This window comes from Dermacentor silvarum, chromosome 5, assembly GCF_013339745.2.
Source record: "Dermacentor silvarum isolate Dsil-2018 chromosome 5, BIME_Dsil_1.4, whole genome shotgun sequence".
Lineage (NCBI taxonomy): Eukaryota > Metazoa > Arthropoda > Arachnida > Ixodida > Ixodidae > Dermacentor > Dermacentor silvarum.
In genome coordinates this window covers 77,430,664-77,449,981 of record NC_051158.1, presented here as the reverse complement: position 1 = coordinate 77,449,981, position 19,318 = coordinate 77,430,664, and the positions used below count along the sequence as shown (strand labels likewise).

The 19,318-nt window shown below is 49.6% G+C and overlaps 1 long non-coding RNA gene across 1 annotated transcript; it reads left to right on the top strand.

Annotated features, from left to right (window-relative positions):
- Positions 1–854: 854 nt before the first annotated feature.
- On the top strand, positions 855–19,093 carry LOC125945860 (uncharacterized). The gene is made up of 3 exons (XR_007467165.1): positions 855–983; positions 9,344–9,455; positions 18,887–19,093. It is a non-coding gene; the product is annotated as an uncharacterized LOC125945860 (long non-coding RNA).
- The last annotated feature ends 225 nt before the right edge of the window (positions 19,094–19,318 follow it).

Genomic DNA, 19,318 nt, shown 5'->3' with positions numbered 1-19,318 from the left:
GTAGAGCGTGAAGTGGTCCACAGCGACTATTACCCAGCGTCTGCAATGTGGAGTATTTGGAAGGGGTCCGCACAAATCAATTCCGATGGGGTCGAAAGGCCGGATGGGTCAGGGAAGGGGTTGAAGTGCGCCAATCGTCGCGTAAGGTGGGCGCTTGCGGCGTTGGCACTAGGAGAACAAGCGGACGTACTGTCGAATGAAGCGGTACATTCCACGCCAGTAGTACCTCAACCGCAAGCGTGCGTAGCTTTTTAATACACCGGCATGGGTGCACTGCGGGTCCACATGAAAGGAGGCACAGATGTAGGAACGTAGACGGCGAGGGATCATGAACAACCACTTACGGCCCTCAGGTAGGTAATTGCGGCGGTACAGAAGCCCATCGAGGGTGGTAAAGTGACGAGCAGTTCGTCTAAGCGTGCGGTTGGTGGTACGCGACGACGGGTAAGACAGCAACTCTAGGAGTGAGGCTATCCAAGGATCCTGGCGTTGCTCGGATGGCATGTTGGCATATATAAGGGCGTATAATCGTAGCTGGGGACAGACGCAGCTGTAGGGTACAGACGCAGCTTTGCTTGCGTCCGTGTTTGTCACTACATTCTGAAAATAGCGGTGTCAGCTGTTAGAGCATGCCGCTATAGCAGGTCACTGCCAGAGCAATAAGTGAAGCGTGGTGATATTCTGCAATAACGTAAGATTTAAAAAAAAATGTGGTGGCATATGTACTGCTTTATCGCAATATTTTTGGCTGATCACTGCTAAGGCACGTGTCATTGCTGTAGATGTATACCTTTTTTTGCTTCCAAATATTCTTTCCGCTATGATCTTATCGCCACTCTTATTCTCTAACAGGTGCTGCCAGCTAGCGATGCATACTTTAACGGTGATGAACGTTCTAGCAGTGGGAACTTTGTTCGCAGTGAATATTAAATTCGTGGCAACACAAAATCTTCAGGATCAATGCCCCCTACGCTACAGTGGTCGTAAGTATTTTTGATTGCTACAATTTTTTACGTGAACTGCGTGACGTTGATCACTATGAAAGATTGCGTGCATTAGGTTGGTCATTCGCCTGCTTCAACATTAGTTAGTACATGAAATATGCAGCCTAATAATTATTCCACATCGGGATCCATAGCAGGGAGCGCCGCTGGCTGTCGCAGGAAATTGTAAGTGACCAGCCCCCCCCCCCCCCCTCCACACACACGTACAAAAAGTTTTATTTCGTAGCCTTGACATAATGCTTGAAAGTGAATTATACAAAATACTCAACACTTTCGGCTAAAGATCAACAGGAACAGTACGAGTCCTACATCAACTTCAGAGGCACTCATACACTTAATGGCCAACTTAATTGTGCGTCAGACATCCACGGGTCCAGCATTCGTACAAGGAAGAGCACAAAATAATCTTCAACTATTTCCCCCAATAATTTCTTTCAAGTAAACCAAGTGCAATTCGGCATGATTGAAGACATGTCTCATAACGACACACGTACGCATCTTTATTATTAATCGGTCATATATAGCATAAGCATGATCTGCTGCGTTAGGAGTCATTTAACTATGATACGACATACGACGACAGTATATTACCTTACCATTCACAGGAATTATTATTATTATTATTATTATTATTATTATTATTATTATTATTCATACAATGTACAAACAAATACACAATAATTGTTGTGCATTGCAGCAACGTCGGTACCCGCGGAACGCGTATTCTCGGCGGTTGGACAAATCATTTCAGATAGGATGAGCAGGCTGAAGGGAAAGATAGTTACCATGCATGTCTTCCTTCACCAGAATTATTGCCTGAGGAAAGACAAGCCGATGCTTCTTTTGCATTGCTACCTTTCCGTTTGTAGGACTGGGCGTCATGTCCCGTTTTTCGTCAGTACCCGCAATAGGGCTGGTTGACCCTTACGTGGCAATCCCGTGCTTTGTGTCCAGATCGATTTGCCACAAACAAGGCATTTGATGTTGGACCTCACCGTTTGACCACCGTCTTTTTCATTACTTTCATCTTGTTTCTCTCGAAAAACAAGCAAGTTGTTTTGTCGCTGGGCTTCCATGAAGTGGTCAGCCGCTTCTGCGATGTTCTGAATGGTCGGGCAGTTCCGCTCACGAAGAAAGAGTCAAAGACGACCATGGCAGTTATTCAAAAGCTGTTCAGTGGCTAATAATTCCAGAACCACATCACAAGATTTCCCCTGGACGCTCATCTCTACCCATCTATCGAAAAAACTGAACAGCCTAGTAGCGTACTGCTTAGTTGTCTCATTGTCGTAGGGCTTACTGTGACGGATTTTTTTCTCGATAGCCTTCAGTAGAACAACGAAAGCGCTGGAGCAATGCCATTTTTACCTTATCGTAGTTCAACGACTCCTCAAGCGACAAGCGGCCAAACACCTTCAACGCTTCCCCATCCAGACACAAACTCAGTGCCGTGGGCCATTTCTCTTTAGGCCACTACTGACCAGTGGCGACAAGCTCAAATCTCTTTAGATAAGCGTCTAGGTCTTCTCGATTCTCATTAAACACGGGAATTAAGTTGTGAGGGTTTAGAAAAGATGAACGAGTTTTCTCCGATTCGCACCTAAGCGTTGCTAATTCTGTGCAATCTCCTGCCTCGGCTAACTTAAGGCGTAGCTCCAGTGCGCTCTCTTCAAGGTATAAACGTTGCTTGGTTGCCTCGCGCTCCGTGAGCCGTTCCACACGTACTTTAGCAGCCTCCTCCTGCGCCCTGTCGGCTTTCTCATCTACCTACTTTCTCAATTCCGCGCCCTGCAGACCCATACGCTCGCCCAACGCCGTAAGCTAGCCACGTTAGTTACGGCGTTGGGCGAGTACGTAAAAAAGTACGTAAAAAAGTAAAACTAGCCACGTTAGTTCACGCGAGAAGTTCAAACGACTCTCGATCCCGAACAAATAAAGAAAAACTCAATCATCGAAAGTCTTATTTACTCGGGCAGTGCGTTGACAGCATGCACTGGCACTTGCGTGGACGGCGGTAGTGGTGTGGCGGGCAGTGGCACATGATAGACGCGGGCGCAAGGTAGAGCCAGCCACGGACGTCAGAATCCCAGGCTGTCGGAGTCGAAGGCCATCAAAGTGCGACCACTACAGCTGAGCGGCGCACGTACTGGTTCCTTGGCTCGTGGTTCCGCCCTGGTGCCTCTCACCAGCGTCGCTCCAAGCCTCTGGTTACCCCAGGTGACCTCTGCTCTCCACACGGCAGCTCGGGATCAGCAACAGGAGCTCAGGATCAGCACAAAGAGCAGGAAAGCCAGCAGCAGCAGGTGTAGCAGGAATAGCCGAGCCCTACGCTCGAAGGATCTCTCCAGGGACCGCCGGGCTCGTCCTGGTTCTGTCGAGGTTCTCGGGTTTGGTTCTGGACCCCGCTGACACCGACCTAGACATCAGCAATCTTCGAACCCCCGTCTCCAAGCGATTTCTTTTTGCAGCGTTCCTGTCTGTCCCTTCCCCTCGGCTCGTTCCTCGTACCTGTGGTTTCGTGCCCACCACTGATTGGTTGATCCTCTTTCTCCGTCGTCCGGTCGCTCGTGCCACCGCCCGCCAACATCATCTTCCTTGTCGGCCACTCGATGGTGTTCGGAGCTTGCGCTCCTCCGCAGTGTTTTCCCGCTCTCCACTCACACATGACAAACTTAGTATTTTAGGGCACCACGTTATAGTGTGGAGGGCGGCCGCGTGAAAGCGTTCAAGACTTAGGATGTCCGTAAAGGTGAAAGTTTATATGGGTGTACGATAAAAAAAGCAGAGAGCACCTAAGCACTTATTAGTTGTGAATTCGAAAGCACTGATATCCAATTGAACGCCACTGACCGGTCTTTCTAGTTTTGCGCTGCGATGCATTGTATGTACCATAGTGGTACGCGCTGCCCGAGCCAGCAAGCAGCAGCAGCCTGAGGTGCCAATGCCGCATGCCACCGATGTCCTGCGCGTACGAGACACCAAGGCAGCAGCAGCGGTCACTATGGCTGGCATGCGCGCGCAACAGGTAAGCCTAGTGGGGGTCAGACAGAGAGATACGGACCGTGCAACGGCTTCCGAGAGCAAGACTGCGAGAGGATCGCTGGTAACGTGGCGTCGCAGCGGTGCCCTCTCCTCTCACGCAACACCTGGCTCGCTCTTATGGCAGCAGGTGTTCCGTTTCGCCCGCTCTGCTCCGTCAATGCGCGCTCGAGACGTGGCGTGCCCTTGACGTGGCGTCACAGCGAATGGTGATTTAGTTGCCGTTTCGCTGCTACAGACGGCGGCTTTTCGCTCAATGGGCTATTTGATGCTTTTACATAAAAGATATTTCCAACGGCCACAGCCTTCACGGCAGCACGACATGCGTGTTGTCGTGTTCCCGGCAATTGTTAGAAACTCCACGTATCCTATGTAACTGTAGCATAGCAGCGGCCGTGTAGCTGCCGTCATGCAAGAAGGGAGACGTTGCCGACGAAGTGTTTAGCCGAGAACAGCGCACAAGCGTTTATCGCACGCATATATAAAGCAAAGGGGAAAGGGGGGGCATCTGCCGAGCGAACATAGAAAACAACTTGGCGCATGCGCATTGACAGCGCGCACATGACGCGGTGGTTTGTACCGCATTTTACAACATTTCTTCCCTCTTAAAAACGCTGCACTTGCTTGCGTGATCTTGTGGAGCGTCGAAGAGGTTGTGCGGTTACATTGTCTGCCCCGGTTGCCACGAGTGTTGGAGCAACAGGTCCCTGGTGGTCCACGTTTGGAAACGCTTCTTGGGGTGAAGATTTCCCCGCGTCGTCGGGGCTCGCGGATAGCTGTTGGCAGAGTGGCGGTGCGCTCGGTGTAATGTCTCTGCTGATCGTGCCTGGGTCGGTGCCCGGTGGTTCATCTTGAGAAGATCCAGTACGGGCACGCACTTGATCGATGTGACGCCGCACGATTGCTTGAGGAGTCTCCACTCTGACCATCCGTCCTGCCGATTTCGCTGTTACCCGTCCTGGTATCCATTTACCATTTTACCCGTAGTTGTGGACATGTACACAGCAGTCCATTGGAGGCAACCACTCGTCGTTTTCTTTAGAATTAGCAACAGTCGACGCAGGGAAAGAGGTGTCCAGGTGCGATTGTATCTGGTACCCCAGCAGCATTTCCGATGGCGAGTTTCCGGTTTTCTGGGGAGTCCTCCAGTAATTGAGCAGGGAACGCACAAGGTTATGCTCCAGCTTTCCGCCTCTCACCTTCCGGAGACCGTCCTTGATTTTCCTGACTGCCCTCTCCGCTGCACCGTTTGACTGCGGGTGATAGGGGGTGGTTCTTAGGTGCGTAATGTTGTTCCTGTCAGCAAACGTTGGTGAACTGTGTTCCATTGTCGGATACGAGGGTTCTTGGTACGCCGAAATGGCTAAATATATCCCGCAGGCAGTCAATGGTGGTTGCCGAAGTATGCTGGTTCAGTGGCGCCGCTTCTATCCACTTAGTGTGGGAATCAACTACCACGAGAACCATTTTACCTTGTATTGGCCCTGCAAAGTCGACGTGAACCCGCGATCATCTCTCCTGCATTTGCGGCTAGTTTAACGGCGGAGCGGCGGGCGGCATAGGCAAATTGTCAGTGCAATTGGTGCATTGCGCTGCCGTGAACTATATTTCGCGGTCTATTCCTGGCCACCAAAACAAAGACCGCGCAACTGTTTTCATTGCCGAGGACCCCTGATGCGTTTCATGTAATAATTGTAAGAAGCGCTTCCGTGCTGCAACAGGTATGACAACACGATGTCCCCAGTAGACGAGGTCGTGTGCTAGAGATAGCTGCAACTTACGATTAGCAAAGGGGACCAAGGAAGGGTCAAGCCGTTCTGTGCGTTTCGGCCACCCGTGCAACACGTTTTGCTTTAGGCGAGCTAAGGTTGAGTCATTGGCGTTCAGCTCCTTCAGCTCGCGTGTTGTGACTATTCCTTCATCCAGGCTTTTCAAAGAAAGTACGTATTCTTCAGGGTCAGGTTCCGTAACGGAAATGGAGCACCGCAGCGGTAGTCTGCTCGTGCATCCGCATTCAGTAGCAGCCGTCCTGGAGCATATTCGAGCTTGTAACGGTAGCCTCCTAGGTAGAGGGCCCAGCGTTCAATGCGAGGTGCGGCCATGGCAGGCATCTGGCGGTCGGGACTCAGCAGTCCTAAAAGTGGCTAGTGATCGGTAACCAGGACGAACTCTCGACCTAAAAGATAATCCCGGAATTTAGTCACTCCAAAAACAAGTGCCAATGCTTCACGTTCTGATTGAGAATAATTTCTTTCGGCTTTTGTCAGGGTTTTTGAACGGAACCCGACTGGTCTGTTGGTCCTTCCAATTTTGTGAAAAAGAACAGTGCCTATCCCACGAGCGGATGCGTCGCATTCCAACTTCAGTTGTCTTGATGGATCAAAACGGACGAGGAGCTCGGCGTCCTTAAGACACTGTTTTGCCTTCCGAAATGCAGATTCCTGTGCGGCCTTCCACTGCCACTGCGCGTTTTTTTTCTAAGAACTGGTACAATGGGAACAATGCGTCTGACATATTTGGCAAAAACTTTGAATACAATTATTTCATCCCAAGGAAAGAACGCAGCTTGCTTAGGTTTTCGGGACCAGGAACATTCATGATAGCATCTACGTTCTTCTCAGTTGGGTGAAGGCCGGCTCGGTCAATACGATGACCAAGATAAGCGACAGATGGCTGTCTAAATTTACACTTATCCTATATGAGCTTCACGCCGTGCTCTCTGAACCGTTCTAACACACTTTGCAACCGTACTCCGCAATCTTCAACGCTTTCCGAGACTAGAACGTCATCCAAGTAAGCCGGAACGCCAGGTAAGCCAGACAGCATTGTATCAATTTTTTTTGGAAAATTGCTGGAGCGGAGGAAATGCCGAACGGACACCTATTGTAACAAAACAGGCATTTGTGAGTGTTAATAACGCAAAGCTTCCCAGAGTCCTCGTCCAAAAGCACCTGGGTATATGCATCCCGCAAGTCGAGCGTATTGAACAACTGGCCTCCTCCTAATGATGCAAAGATATCTTGAATTACCGGAAGCGGGTACTGCTCCGTAGTGCAAGTAGGATTTAAAGTGGCTTTAAAATCGCCGCAAATTCTGACCGAGCCATCCTTCTTAAAAACGGGTACAATGGGCGTCGCCCAATTTGAATGCTTGACTGGCGATATTACACCCAGTGACACTAACCGGTCAAGTTCTTGCGATATTTTGTCACGTAGAGCGTATGGAATAGGTCTCGCCTTAATGAATTTGGGAACAGCGTCACCATTTAGCAGGAGGCTGGCTGGTTGTCCCTTGATTAACCCCAACGTTTTCGAGAAAACGTCCTGGTATGTGTCGCGAATGGAATTGATGCTGTGACAGTTCACTTGACTCGCGGTCGCCTCACCTTCGCACGTGACTCGTAGTACCGGAACGCCCGCTTGTTCCAGGAGGATTAGCAGGTCTCGGCCGCACAAGCTTGGTCGGGGCAGTCTAGAACCACAAGGGAACAGCCAACTGAAATATCACGGTATTTCACATGAAGTTGAAGCTCGCACATCACCGGCAATCTTCTATTGTAGCAGGATAGCTTCACATGCGAAGGCTTCAAGCTTGGCCAGCATTTGCGATGTTTATCAATAAGCTGTCGCGATATTACGCACACCGGGGAACCCGTATCTACTTCCATAGATAAATCCACGCCTCCCCAACTAAACGTTCGTCGAATTGGTGGCTCAAGAGCATTCTTTCGTGCGGACGCCAACGTCCAAATTTGCGCACTATCGCTGTTGTCCTCTTCTAAAGCAGCGTCTTCCACCACCAAAGCTTTCGCGTGAGGGACTCGCCGATTGGTGGCAACTTCGTTAGCGTTGCGGCTGCGACACATTTTTGCCAGAAGACCCCTCTGATCGCACGAGTAACACCGGGCTTTAGTCCATCTGCAGCTGCTGCTGTCATGTCTAGAACTGCCACACATTCCACACTCAAATAGTTTTGCGCTTCCCATGCTTGATCTCGATGGTAGCTTGCGACGTGCTTCCACTTTAAGCACAGGCGGTACGTCTACAGACATTGTCCTGGCGTCTTTTTCGGCAGTTTCAGCGGCTATAGCTATAGACTCCGCTTCCTCCAGTATTAAATCCTGCTTTGCCAGCAGTTGCTTCTGAACAGCACTTGAACGCACACCGCAGACAATTCTGTCTCGAAGTAGCCTGGTCAGCGAGTCTCCAAAATTGCAATTGTCTGCTATGCGCCGGATTGCAACGTCAAAATCATGAATCGATTCGTTCTCATGCTGACAGTGATTGAAAAACTGGAAACTTTCAGCGATTTCGCTGCGCTTTGGGTCATAGTGGTCATTTAACACCTTCACTACTTCTTCATAACTTAAGGCATTGGGCTTTGTAGGTGCTATCCTTCTCATTAGGATTTGAACCGTCGATGTGCTAAGTACAGCGACTAAAAGTGTCTTCTTAGTAGACTCCGAAATACCGTTAGCTTCAAAATACGCTTCCACTTTGATGAGGTAAGGCTTCCACTTATCTGTGAGGTCGTCGAAGTTCGGAAGCATGTAGGAGGCCATCGTGGTCAGCGGTACGGCTGTCTCTAAATGCTTAGCGTTGGGTTCTTCCTTGACTGCGTAGGTGCCTTCCTGGCTCATCGCCACTGTAGCATAACAGCGGAAGCCTAGCTGCCGTCATGCAAGAAGGGAGAGGTTGCCGACGAAGTGTTTAGCCGAGAACAACGCACAAGCGTTTATTGCACGCATATATAAAGCAAAGGGGAAAGGGGGGGCATCTGTCGAGCGAACATAGAAAACAACTTGGCGCGTGCGCATTGACAGAGCGCACATAACGCGGTGGTTTCATACCGCATTTTACAACAGTAACATGGCCGACCATGCCGGCCTCAGCCCGTATGCCTGCAATGCCGAATGGACAGCTACCTGCAAAAGCGTACCTACAACGCCGAATAGCTACCTGAAAAATCATTCGCACAACATCAATTGCCACCGTGCGTGGTATCTGCATCTCTATATTTAGCAACAACTTTTGCGTGGTGACACAGAACACGATGACGATCACATCGTGGTTTCGACACGTAGCGCTCCAATATTTAGGAAGATGACGACACGCCAATTCGTGGAGAGATAGGCAAGGGAAGCGTCGATAAGCAACTAACCTTGTAAATTATACGTATGTAAAAGATGACCTATTATCAGAAAGCAGAGAAGGCGGCCGTAAGGCTGTTTGTTTCTTTGTATTTCACTGTGATGAATACAGGAATGATTCTAATTTCTGATTTTTATTATTCACTAACAGAAGGATGTCTATATCGTGGGCACACAATACCACGGGGAACAAGCGCAAACTTGCGAAATCCCTGTGTACATGCTGACTGCAGCAGCAATGGACACAGACTTACTCTGACAGGGTGAGTGACATGTTTAATGTAGTCTATAGCATCTTGTCGCTATCAAAATAGGTGAACAGTACGTGGTACAGACAGAACATTAGTCACGACTACAGTTCTTTGCAAATGTAATTGTGACTAAAGACGATTTACGCGCCGGCATCGTGGTAATGGTAAACTTATTATTACAGTGTATACTCGAGTAAGGACCACACCCGTGTAAGTGCCGCACACCCAACTTGGAGCCGAAAATTCTGAAATTTTTTTTCGGCGGTGAATCAATAGCCTCTGGTGCCCCAATGATGAAATTTCGGGCGCTGTTAAATTTTTCCATTGGGGCGAAATTTCGTGTGTTGCGTACTAGATGGCGAAGAGCTGCGCGTTGACTTCTGATGCAATGGTATATCCGCGACTCGGAGGTGTGCACAATTTTGACGAAAAGGTTCGGTCTCGTGTCCGGGCCGCACCTTGCAAAATTGTGAAAAAAAGCGGGGCCCATACGCGAGTCTATACGGTATTAAAAGAAGATATATTATGCATTTATTATGCCCTACGTCCAGTGCTGCAACATAAACTTCTCAACAGTACATGCAAAGGAATAACTGATTCTCCTTGTCGTATGCCCAGCTACCGACGAGAAGTTTGCGTTGTATACGCTAAGAAGAAATTATTCGTCAAAGGCGTTTCATAAAAAAAATCGTGCCTATAATCTTTGAACGATAAATCTGATCGAGGAATGCATTTTTATATGCAGTACTAACGTCCTTTATGATGGTAACAGTCGCTGGTCTTGCTGACAGTTCGTGAATTCAAATTAACTTATGGAGTTTTACGTGCCAAAACCCCGATATGATTATGAGGCACACCGTAGTGGGGGACTCCGAAATAATTTCGGCCACCTGGGGGTTCTTCAACGTGCACCTAAATCTACGTTCACGGGGGTTTTCTCATTTCGCCCCCATCGAAATGCGGCCGCCGTGGCCGGGATTTGATCATGCGACCTCATACTTAGCAGCCCAACACCATAGCCACTAAGCGACCACGGCGAGGGGCTCGTGAATTCAATTAAAAGTTTAATGCAAACGGGAGTGATCTATACTGATATTCAAGGCAAAGCATCCTGATATAGCTGACGCGGGAGTTACCAATGAAGTACAGACCCGCCGTGGGGGCGTGTGGCTCTGGTGTTGTACTGTTAAGCATGACGGCGTGGGATCAAATCCCGGCCACAGTGGCCGCATTTCGATAGAGGCGAAATGCAAGAACGCCCATGTAACGCGCAATGGGTGCACGTTTAAGAGCCTGAGGTGGTGAAAATTAATCACGAGTCCCCCACTACGGCGCCATTAAAATCCCGTCATTAAAATTTGCACTTAAATAAAGTGGTCCCGTATCTCTTGCTTTCGTAGAAGTTGATCATAGATTCGACAAAAAATTGGAGGACGCTTAAGCTTCACCTTTAAGAGTGGAACGCGATAGCATTCAAAGATCCCTGAATGCTTGTCAGGCTTCCCGGCAACTGCAGCTTTCTTTTTTCTCCACCTTCGCCTCTGCGCGCCGCTGCCGTTTTACGCTCCCTACGCTGCCGAGGAGGAGAGGGGGGTCGGGGTCATCTTGATGGTTTTATTGCAAGTAATCTACCCAGGCGTGCCGCAGTTGGTATACAGTAGAATTGCTGGAAAAGAGGTTTGTGTTTGAGATTCCTCGTAACAGAATTATGTTTTGTCCTACTTTCAAATTACAATCCGACGCTATCTTGTCTGTAGTTTGTGGTCAAGTCGTAATTTATAACTTTTCTGACGGATTTTACTTTTAGAAGTTCAATTTTGTTCACTAATGCCTCTGCGCTGCACGCCGACACCGCATTTTCTGCGACAAGGGGCCCTTAGCGCTGTTGCATTAAAACAACACGCAAATCAAAAGCATCACGGCTGTGCTACTATTATCTGATGTAAAACGTAACAACGTTGACTCTATATATTTTCAGCAACAGTCACTTGACTGATTTTGAGAAGTGCTGTGACGCCCCCTGTAAGACTCGAACGTCTCATATGGAACAGTTACTTTACTTTTTTTGGTAGTGTGATGAGAAACGCGTCTAAAAGCCACTTGGCACTCTCAGCTAGAATGATCTTACTCAACTAGAATAGTTATCTGACTTTCCCAGCAGTGTTCATGTGACGGGTAAGTCAGGGATCGTTGCGGTGCCCTCAAGAGAGTCTAGGAGACTAGTGCAGCAAAGTTCGCAAGACGTTTGGGTTAGGAGTTATATAAACCATTAATATGTAGCAGATATAGTCTCAGGACTGATCGTCAAAATGTAGGTTGCGTGTCTGCCCCAAACTAAGTAACACATATGTGACCAGTCAAGACTCTTCAAAACAAGTATTAGAAGCCTGTATAACTTCGAACCATTATTTGCTCCATTACGCGAAAATCCGTCGGCGCAGTCAGCGTGACCAAAAGATGGTACCCAAAATGGTCGACGGAGCAAAGCGTGAAAATACGTCACGTAATGTTCGGATTTACGTCATATTTCTCAGGGCGGTTCCATAAAGTAAATTAATGGCTTTGAAAAGATTATGCGGTAAATTTTGGTTTGGATGGGATTCGAACCCGGGCCTCCGGGGTGCGAGACGAGCACGCTTCCCCGCGTCACGTCGGCTCCGCGGTTCTGATTGACTGAAGGTGTGCCTAGTGCGTGCATCATCGGGCACGTGACTGAGCAGCGAATGGGGAGAAGGTGGCGCCACGGCACAGTGTGTCTAATCTTCCTCTGGACTCGTCTTCTAGTCGCCGCCCCTTCAATTCAAGCCGGTCGCCCTCCCCACGTCGTCGATCCCTTTCCCCCATGGTTCGTCGACTCAGTCCAGCCCGCGATGAAAACTAACAGTCGAAGTTCCCGAGGCAAGAACTGCGTTTACGTCGAACATTTCAAGGTCTTGTTTTTCTCCTGCGAACGAAATTGAACTGTCCGTAGATGGCGTCACCGTACACGCACTTATTGACACCGGAGCCGCCGTTTCTGTTGTTAGTGAAAAGTTTTGCCGCAATTTCCACAAAGTGACCACTCCACTTACCTATCTATCGCTGCGTACGGCAACCTCGCATTGCATTCAGCCTGCAGCATCATGCACAGCTCGGGTCGTCATTCAAGGCGTTTTGTATGTTGTCGAATTTGTCGTCCTATCCCGCTCCTAGCACGACGTCATTCTTGGATTGAATTTCCTATCTGTAAATCAAGCTGTTGTCGACTGCGCTCTTGCCGAACTTACGTTGTCAGTGCCGCGCTTTGACCCTGACGACCACCATTCTACTAAAGTTGTTACTGCCTCGGACATCGACATTGCACCTTTTTCAGCCGCTCTGGTCCCTGTGTCGTGTGACTCTTTCGCGAACTCATCTGTTTTGCTTACGCCGTCAACCTCTTGTGCGAGCCGTCGGAACTTTCTGCTTCCTTTTGCTATCGTCACTTTTTGCGGCGGTTCTGCTGCCCTTTGCGTGTGCAATCCTTCCGCGTGCCCTTCATCCATACTCCACGGCGAGTGCCTGGGGAGCTCTGAATACCAGCAGGCTGACGACCAGCAGGTTGACGACATGCTGCAGCGTGGCATCATCGAGCCCTCTAACAGTCCCTGGGCATCTCCGGTTGTACTCGTTGAAAAGAAAGACGGCTCCGTAAGGTTCTGCGTCGACTATCGCCGCCTTAACCGCATAACGCGCAAGATGTCTATCCTCTGCCGCGCATAGACGATGCCTTGGACAGCCTACAGGGCGCGGAATTCTATTCCTCGCTGGATCTGTGCTCCGGGTACTGGCAAGTGCCGATCGCCAAAAGACAGCCTTTGTAACACCTGATGGCCTATATGAATTCATCGTCATGCCCTTCGGCCTCTGCAACGCGCCTGCCACTTTTGAGCGAATGATAGACACCATTCTCCGAGGCCTGAAGTAGAACACGTGCCTTTGTTACTTAGATGACATTGTAGTTTTTTCTACCGACTTTGCGTCACACGTCAGCCGCCTCGAGCAAGTCCTTGCGTCTCTGACCGCTGCAGGACTGCAGCTAAATTTGAGAAAATGCCACTTCGGCTTGCAAGCTTACTATTCTCGGTCATGTGGTCTCAAAAGACGGTATCCTCCCGGACCCTACGAAACTTAGTGCCGTGTCCGCGTTCCCCAAACCAACTACCCTGAAAGAGCTTCGCAGCTTCATCGGCTTATGCTCATATTTCCGACGCTTCGTCCGCAATTTTGCCTCCATAATCGCCCCCTTGACCGCGCTTCTTACCGGCCGTTCTGAGCTACCGCACTGGTCCCCGGCATGTGACGACGCATTTCAAGAACTGCGCTGCCTTCTCACTTCACCGCCAATACTGCGCCACTTCGATCCCTCTGCTCCAACTGAAATTCACACGGACGCTAGTGGTGTCGGACTAGGCGCTGTACTTGCACAGCGCAAGAATGGCTTCGATGAGTACGTCGTAGCGTATGCCAGCCGCACCATTACCAAAGCTGAGGCGAACTACTCGGTTACTGAAAAGGAATGCCTGGCCATTATTTGGGCTATCGCAAAATTCAGACCTTACGTGTATGGGCACCCTTTTGACATCTTGACGGACCATCATGCCCTATGCTGGTTGTCGTCACTCAAAGATCCAACTGGTCGGCTCGCTCGTTGGGCATTACGCCTACAAGAATACATCCGTGTTGTTTATCGCTCAGTCCGAAAACATTCCGACGCAGACGCTCTTTCCCGGTCAGCCCTGTCACCTGATCCTATCTACTCGTCTGTTTCCGACTGCGGTGCCTTCGCCCTCAACATTTCCGACATGACATCAGAGCAGCGCAAGGACCCATGGATCTGTTCGCTTCTAGATTTTCTGTCTAGCCGGTCACCAGCGCCGATCTCGCGGACACTCCGTCGCCAAGCCACGCACTTTATTATTCGGTATAACCTGCTTTACCGCCGCAACTACAACTCCAGCGGCCTCAAGTGGTTGCTTGTTATTCCCCGTCACCTTCGCTCCCACATCTGCGCCACTTTCCACGATGACCCACAATGCGGCCATGCTGGGGCATTGAAGACATACTCTCGCCTCCAGGTTCGGTACTACTGGCGCGGTATGTACCGTTTCGTTCCTCAGTATGTACGGTCATGCCCCCTGTGCCAACGCCGCAAGACGCCACTTAAATATGCTGCCGGACCCTTGCAGCCTTTACCATGCCCCGCTCGAGCGTTCGACCGCGTCGGCGTTGACCTATACGGTGCGCTTGCCAGCACTCCCAGCGGCAACCGCTGGGTTATTGTTGCTATCGACCATCTTACGCGGTACGCAGAAACTTCAGCCCTGTCATCTGCCACAGCAAAAGACGTTGCTAGTTTTATCCTTCAGCACCTGATATTACGGCATGGAGCACCTCGAGAATTACTAAGCGACAGCGGTCGCGTTTTCCTCTCTGATGTCATTACAGCGTTGCTAAAGGAGTGTCGCATCATTCACCGCACTACCACGGCATACCATCCCTAAACTAATGGCATGACAGAGCGTTTTAATCGCACCCTTGGCGACATGTCGGCCATGTATGTTTCATCTGACCACTCGAATTGGGATCGGATTCTGCCTTTAGTAACATACGCATTCAATACTGCAACGCAAAGCACTACTAGATTTTCACCCTTTCTTCTTTACGGACACGAACCTTCCTGCACAATGGACACAATTCTACCCTACCGGCCGGATGCTTCGGAGTCGACGACTGTTTCCCGAACGGCTGCATATGCCGAAGAATGTCGCCAGCTCGCTCGCTCGTTCACATCCCAGGACCAGTGGCGCCAAAATCATCGCCACCATGCGTTCACTACGGCTACATCCTTTGCTCCCGGCTCGCTGGTCTGGTTGTGGGTGCCGTCTACTCCACCGGGCCTTTCCTCCAAGCTGCATTCTAAGTACCACTGTCCCTATCGGGTACTGCTACAAACATTCGCAGTCAACTACCTCATCGAGACGGTGGACGCGTCTTCCGACCATCGTCGTCGCGGCCAGGAAATTGTCCACGTCTCCCGCCTCAAGCAGTGCCACGACCCCCCGTCTTCTCCTGCCCCTAGGTCGCCAGGATGGCTCGTCTTTCGGTGGGGAGTGATTGTACTGAAGGCAGTGGGTCACGGTGCTGGTGAAGGAAGAAGAAAAGTGACGCTTCCTCGCCCGCTTCGCCATAGCTCCCTTTGACTTGTTTCGGTCTACCGTTGAAACTCTAGATCGAGTGCTGCTAGGCAAACATCCCCATTGCAATATATATATATATATATATATATATATATATATATATATATATATATATATATATATATAGCGTTCTGCATATTTTATTGCGCATGTGCGAAAATAGCGAGATGGCTGCGACATGACGTGTGCGATGACGCACGCAGTAGGCACACCTTTCGTAAGCCAGAACCGTGGAGCAGCCGTGGCTTCAGGGAAGCGTGCTGGTGTGGCACCGCGGAGGCTCGGTTTCGATCCAAGATGTCCAAAATGTACCAAAATGTACCACATTAAATTTTCAAACCGACTAATTTACTTTATTTACAGGAACTTCCCTGAGCAATGTGACGTAAATCTGAGCATATTTTACGTTCTTACTCTTTGCGGCGTCGGCTACTTTTTATCACGGCGCAGTTTCGCCAAGGTCACCCGCCAACATAGACACCTAAAGCTTTCGCCTTAAAAACGTAGCGGCACCTTTTCAAACACCCCGTGAACGAGGCGCCAACACCGGCCCAAATTCGAGTCAACTTATCAGCTTCCGAAAATAACCCCCCGAAAGCAAGGACAATTAATAAGGGGCCTTGTGGTGCGCCAGCGAACGCCGGCTGTGGCCCAAAGACCGATTCATGGGGCCAGATTTGTCTAAAACGCAACAAAATAGATTCTTCAAATAAGGCAATTCATACACACGTACACACGTCGGTTAGGTACATCACAATGGAATTCCGATGGGTGTTAACAAAACACAGGAAAATAATTAACGACAAGCACTAAGCGTCGAACACGTACGAACCGAATGAATAGGAATACACAGTGTCCACTCATATTTACCCGTGCAGGTATTGAGCTGGACGATCTCGGCGTAGCTCGAGGTGAATCTCGAAGGAGGAACTTAAGGAAATGCAGACGCTCGAGGTACTCGTCGACTAGCTTGCCAGGGAGTCACCTTATTCCGTGGCCGCTCGCCAAACTATGGACGTGGCGCGTTGACTTTGAACCCTCGTAGGCCGATCTCGCGGTATGGGCATCGGTGTTAGACATTGCGGGCTACCTGCAGTGATAGCTGAGCGGGCGGTGGTCGGGGGCGCGCCAATTGTCCGTCTTCCTCTGGTAGCTGCGCTGGGCGACGGGCGGGCGTGCTGATGGCGGCGGCGGCGGACAACAAAACTGTGGCGGTGTGGGGCCATGGCCCAAGCACGGAGGGGGACCTTGACTAGGTGCGACGGCGGCGTAGGTCATCGCTTCCGGCTGTGGTTGAGGCGATGGCGGAACTTCTGGCACTTCAAGTGACCGCTGAATCTCTTCTTTAACTATATCAGCGATCGATGCCACCTGAGGCTGCGACATTGGCCATAACTTTTGCAGCTCTTCCCGTACTATCGCTCTGATCGTCTCTCGCAGGTCCAGGGTGCCTAACGCTTGAGCTTCGGCGTAGTTTGTCAGCACACGGCGATTTTATTGCCTGGCGCACATTTCAAGGGTCTTCTTGATCGTTGTGGTCTCCGAAAAAAATTCTGCGACAGTCTTGGGCGGGTTGCGTATCAATCCAGTGAATAGTCGCTCTTTGACACCCCGCATCAAGCACCAAACCTTTTTTTCTTCAAACCTGCCGGAGTCGGCGTGACGGAAGAGGCGAGTCATCTCCGTGAAGATCGCGATGTTCTCGTTCGGTAATTGTACTCTGGTTTCTAAGAGAACTTCGGCCCTTTCCTTTCGTACGACACTGGTGAAGGTCCGCACGAAGTTCTCACGTCGTCGGTGCCACGTTACCAGGGTTGGTCTCTCTGTTCTCAAACCTGGTCCGAGCAGCGTCGTCCAACAAAAAATAGACATGGTGCAGCTTGTTGTCATCGCTCCAGTTGTTGAACGTCGCGGTCCTCTCGTATGTCTCCAGCAAGGTTTCAGGGTCTTCAGCCGATGATCCACGTAAGGTCGGTGGCTCCCGAGGTTGCTGCAGCAGGATAGGGGACTCTGGGACTGCCATTGTGGTTGTTGACTTCACCAGGGAATACTCTGGAACCTTCGATGACTCATGCACAAAAGCCGACGCGTTTCGCCGCTGATCAGGTTTGGACGATCGCCGACTGTGTTCACCGCTATCGTAGTGCTTCGAGTGCAACTTGCTTTTGTGGGCACATGTTCGCCCAATAAAACGCCGGGGTGGCTCAGTCAGCTAAGGCGTTGCGCTGCTGAGCACGAGGTCGCGAGATGGAATCCCGGGCGCGGTGGCCGCATTTCAATGGAGGCGAAATGCAAAAACGACCGTGTGCTTGCGTTGTAGTGAATGTTAAAGAACCCCATGTGGTCAAAATGAATCCGGAGCCCTCCACTACGGCGTGCCTCATAATCAGAACTGGTTTTGGCACGTAAAACCCCAGAAAGAAGAAGAACAACAATAAAACGTCCATTTCATCATTCACAGTTTTGACACTATTTTCTTTACAGTCACTACTACGTGACAATATTGTTTGCATGCTAATCGTATTCGTGATAATTAATACTAATCGCACTAACGTCGACAGCCATTGTGAGGTAGGTTATGCCGGAATTATTTTCTAACGAAAAGCTTGCTCAGTTACTTTCTATACTTTGGAGGTACAATGAAACCGCTATTGACGGCACAACTCCCTATGGTCCACACATCCTGCACCTTTTCCGCAGCTTCACTCTTATGTGTAATCAGCCCCTATAGACTGCGACGCTTAAATAAAAGGTGTGCGCTACATTGGTTCTTAGTTCACTCACGTAATTTATGTGGCATGCTAATAAGAAAGCGATTTAAATGCACGGAAATCGTCAGCACCGGGGCCTTTTGGCAGTAGCGAGAGCACTTGCGTATAGCAAATAGCTCGGAAAAGGTGCTAGAAACGACTAACTAATCAGACAGAGGCAATTGGCACCACCCTTTCTCTCAGTTGCGAATCAAGATCCAGACAGCCGGACAAGAAAATAGAAACTGCCCGAAAGTATGAACATGTCGTAACTTGTAAACAAACTGGAAGCCATGTACAGTTAACATAAAATTGGATGCGTTTGAATGTACTCTGTTTCAAAAGTAAGAGAGCTTCGCTTACATATACAGACACCTGTATTAAGTTTTACCTGCTTTTTTTATCTTAAAAAATGTTATTTGTTGCATATGGTTGCAGTCTAAATGTTCAGAAATAACTGATTATTCCAATGCAGGTGCCAAGACACCGCCGGCTGCAGCTCCACGGCCCCGGGAGGGCCAAGTGCGGAGACTAGAGCATGGCCTCACTGCTGTGCTAATTGCCCTCAAGTACAACGACGTTCATAAAGATGCTTCGTTGGGGACTGACGGATTAACTCAACATATATTCATAAACCGGCTTTTAGGTTACGTGGTATGGATGGTGTCGGCACGGTTATTTAGTATACCGCAAGCGCACCCATGACTCTGATTAATAAACGACTTTCTACGTACGACATGAAGTGCAAGACTTTTTGTGTTCTTGCTCATTATTGGAGTGTATTAAATGGAACGTGTGATGTAAGACCCATGAAAACACAGACATTTACTTCTAAGAACTATATTGGACGTCTTTTTTTTACTTTCGGGACCTAGAATGCAGATTTTGCGGCTGTCATGGAAACTGA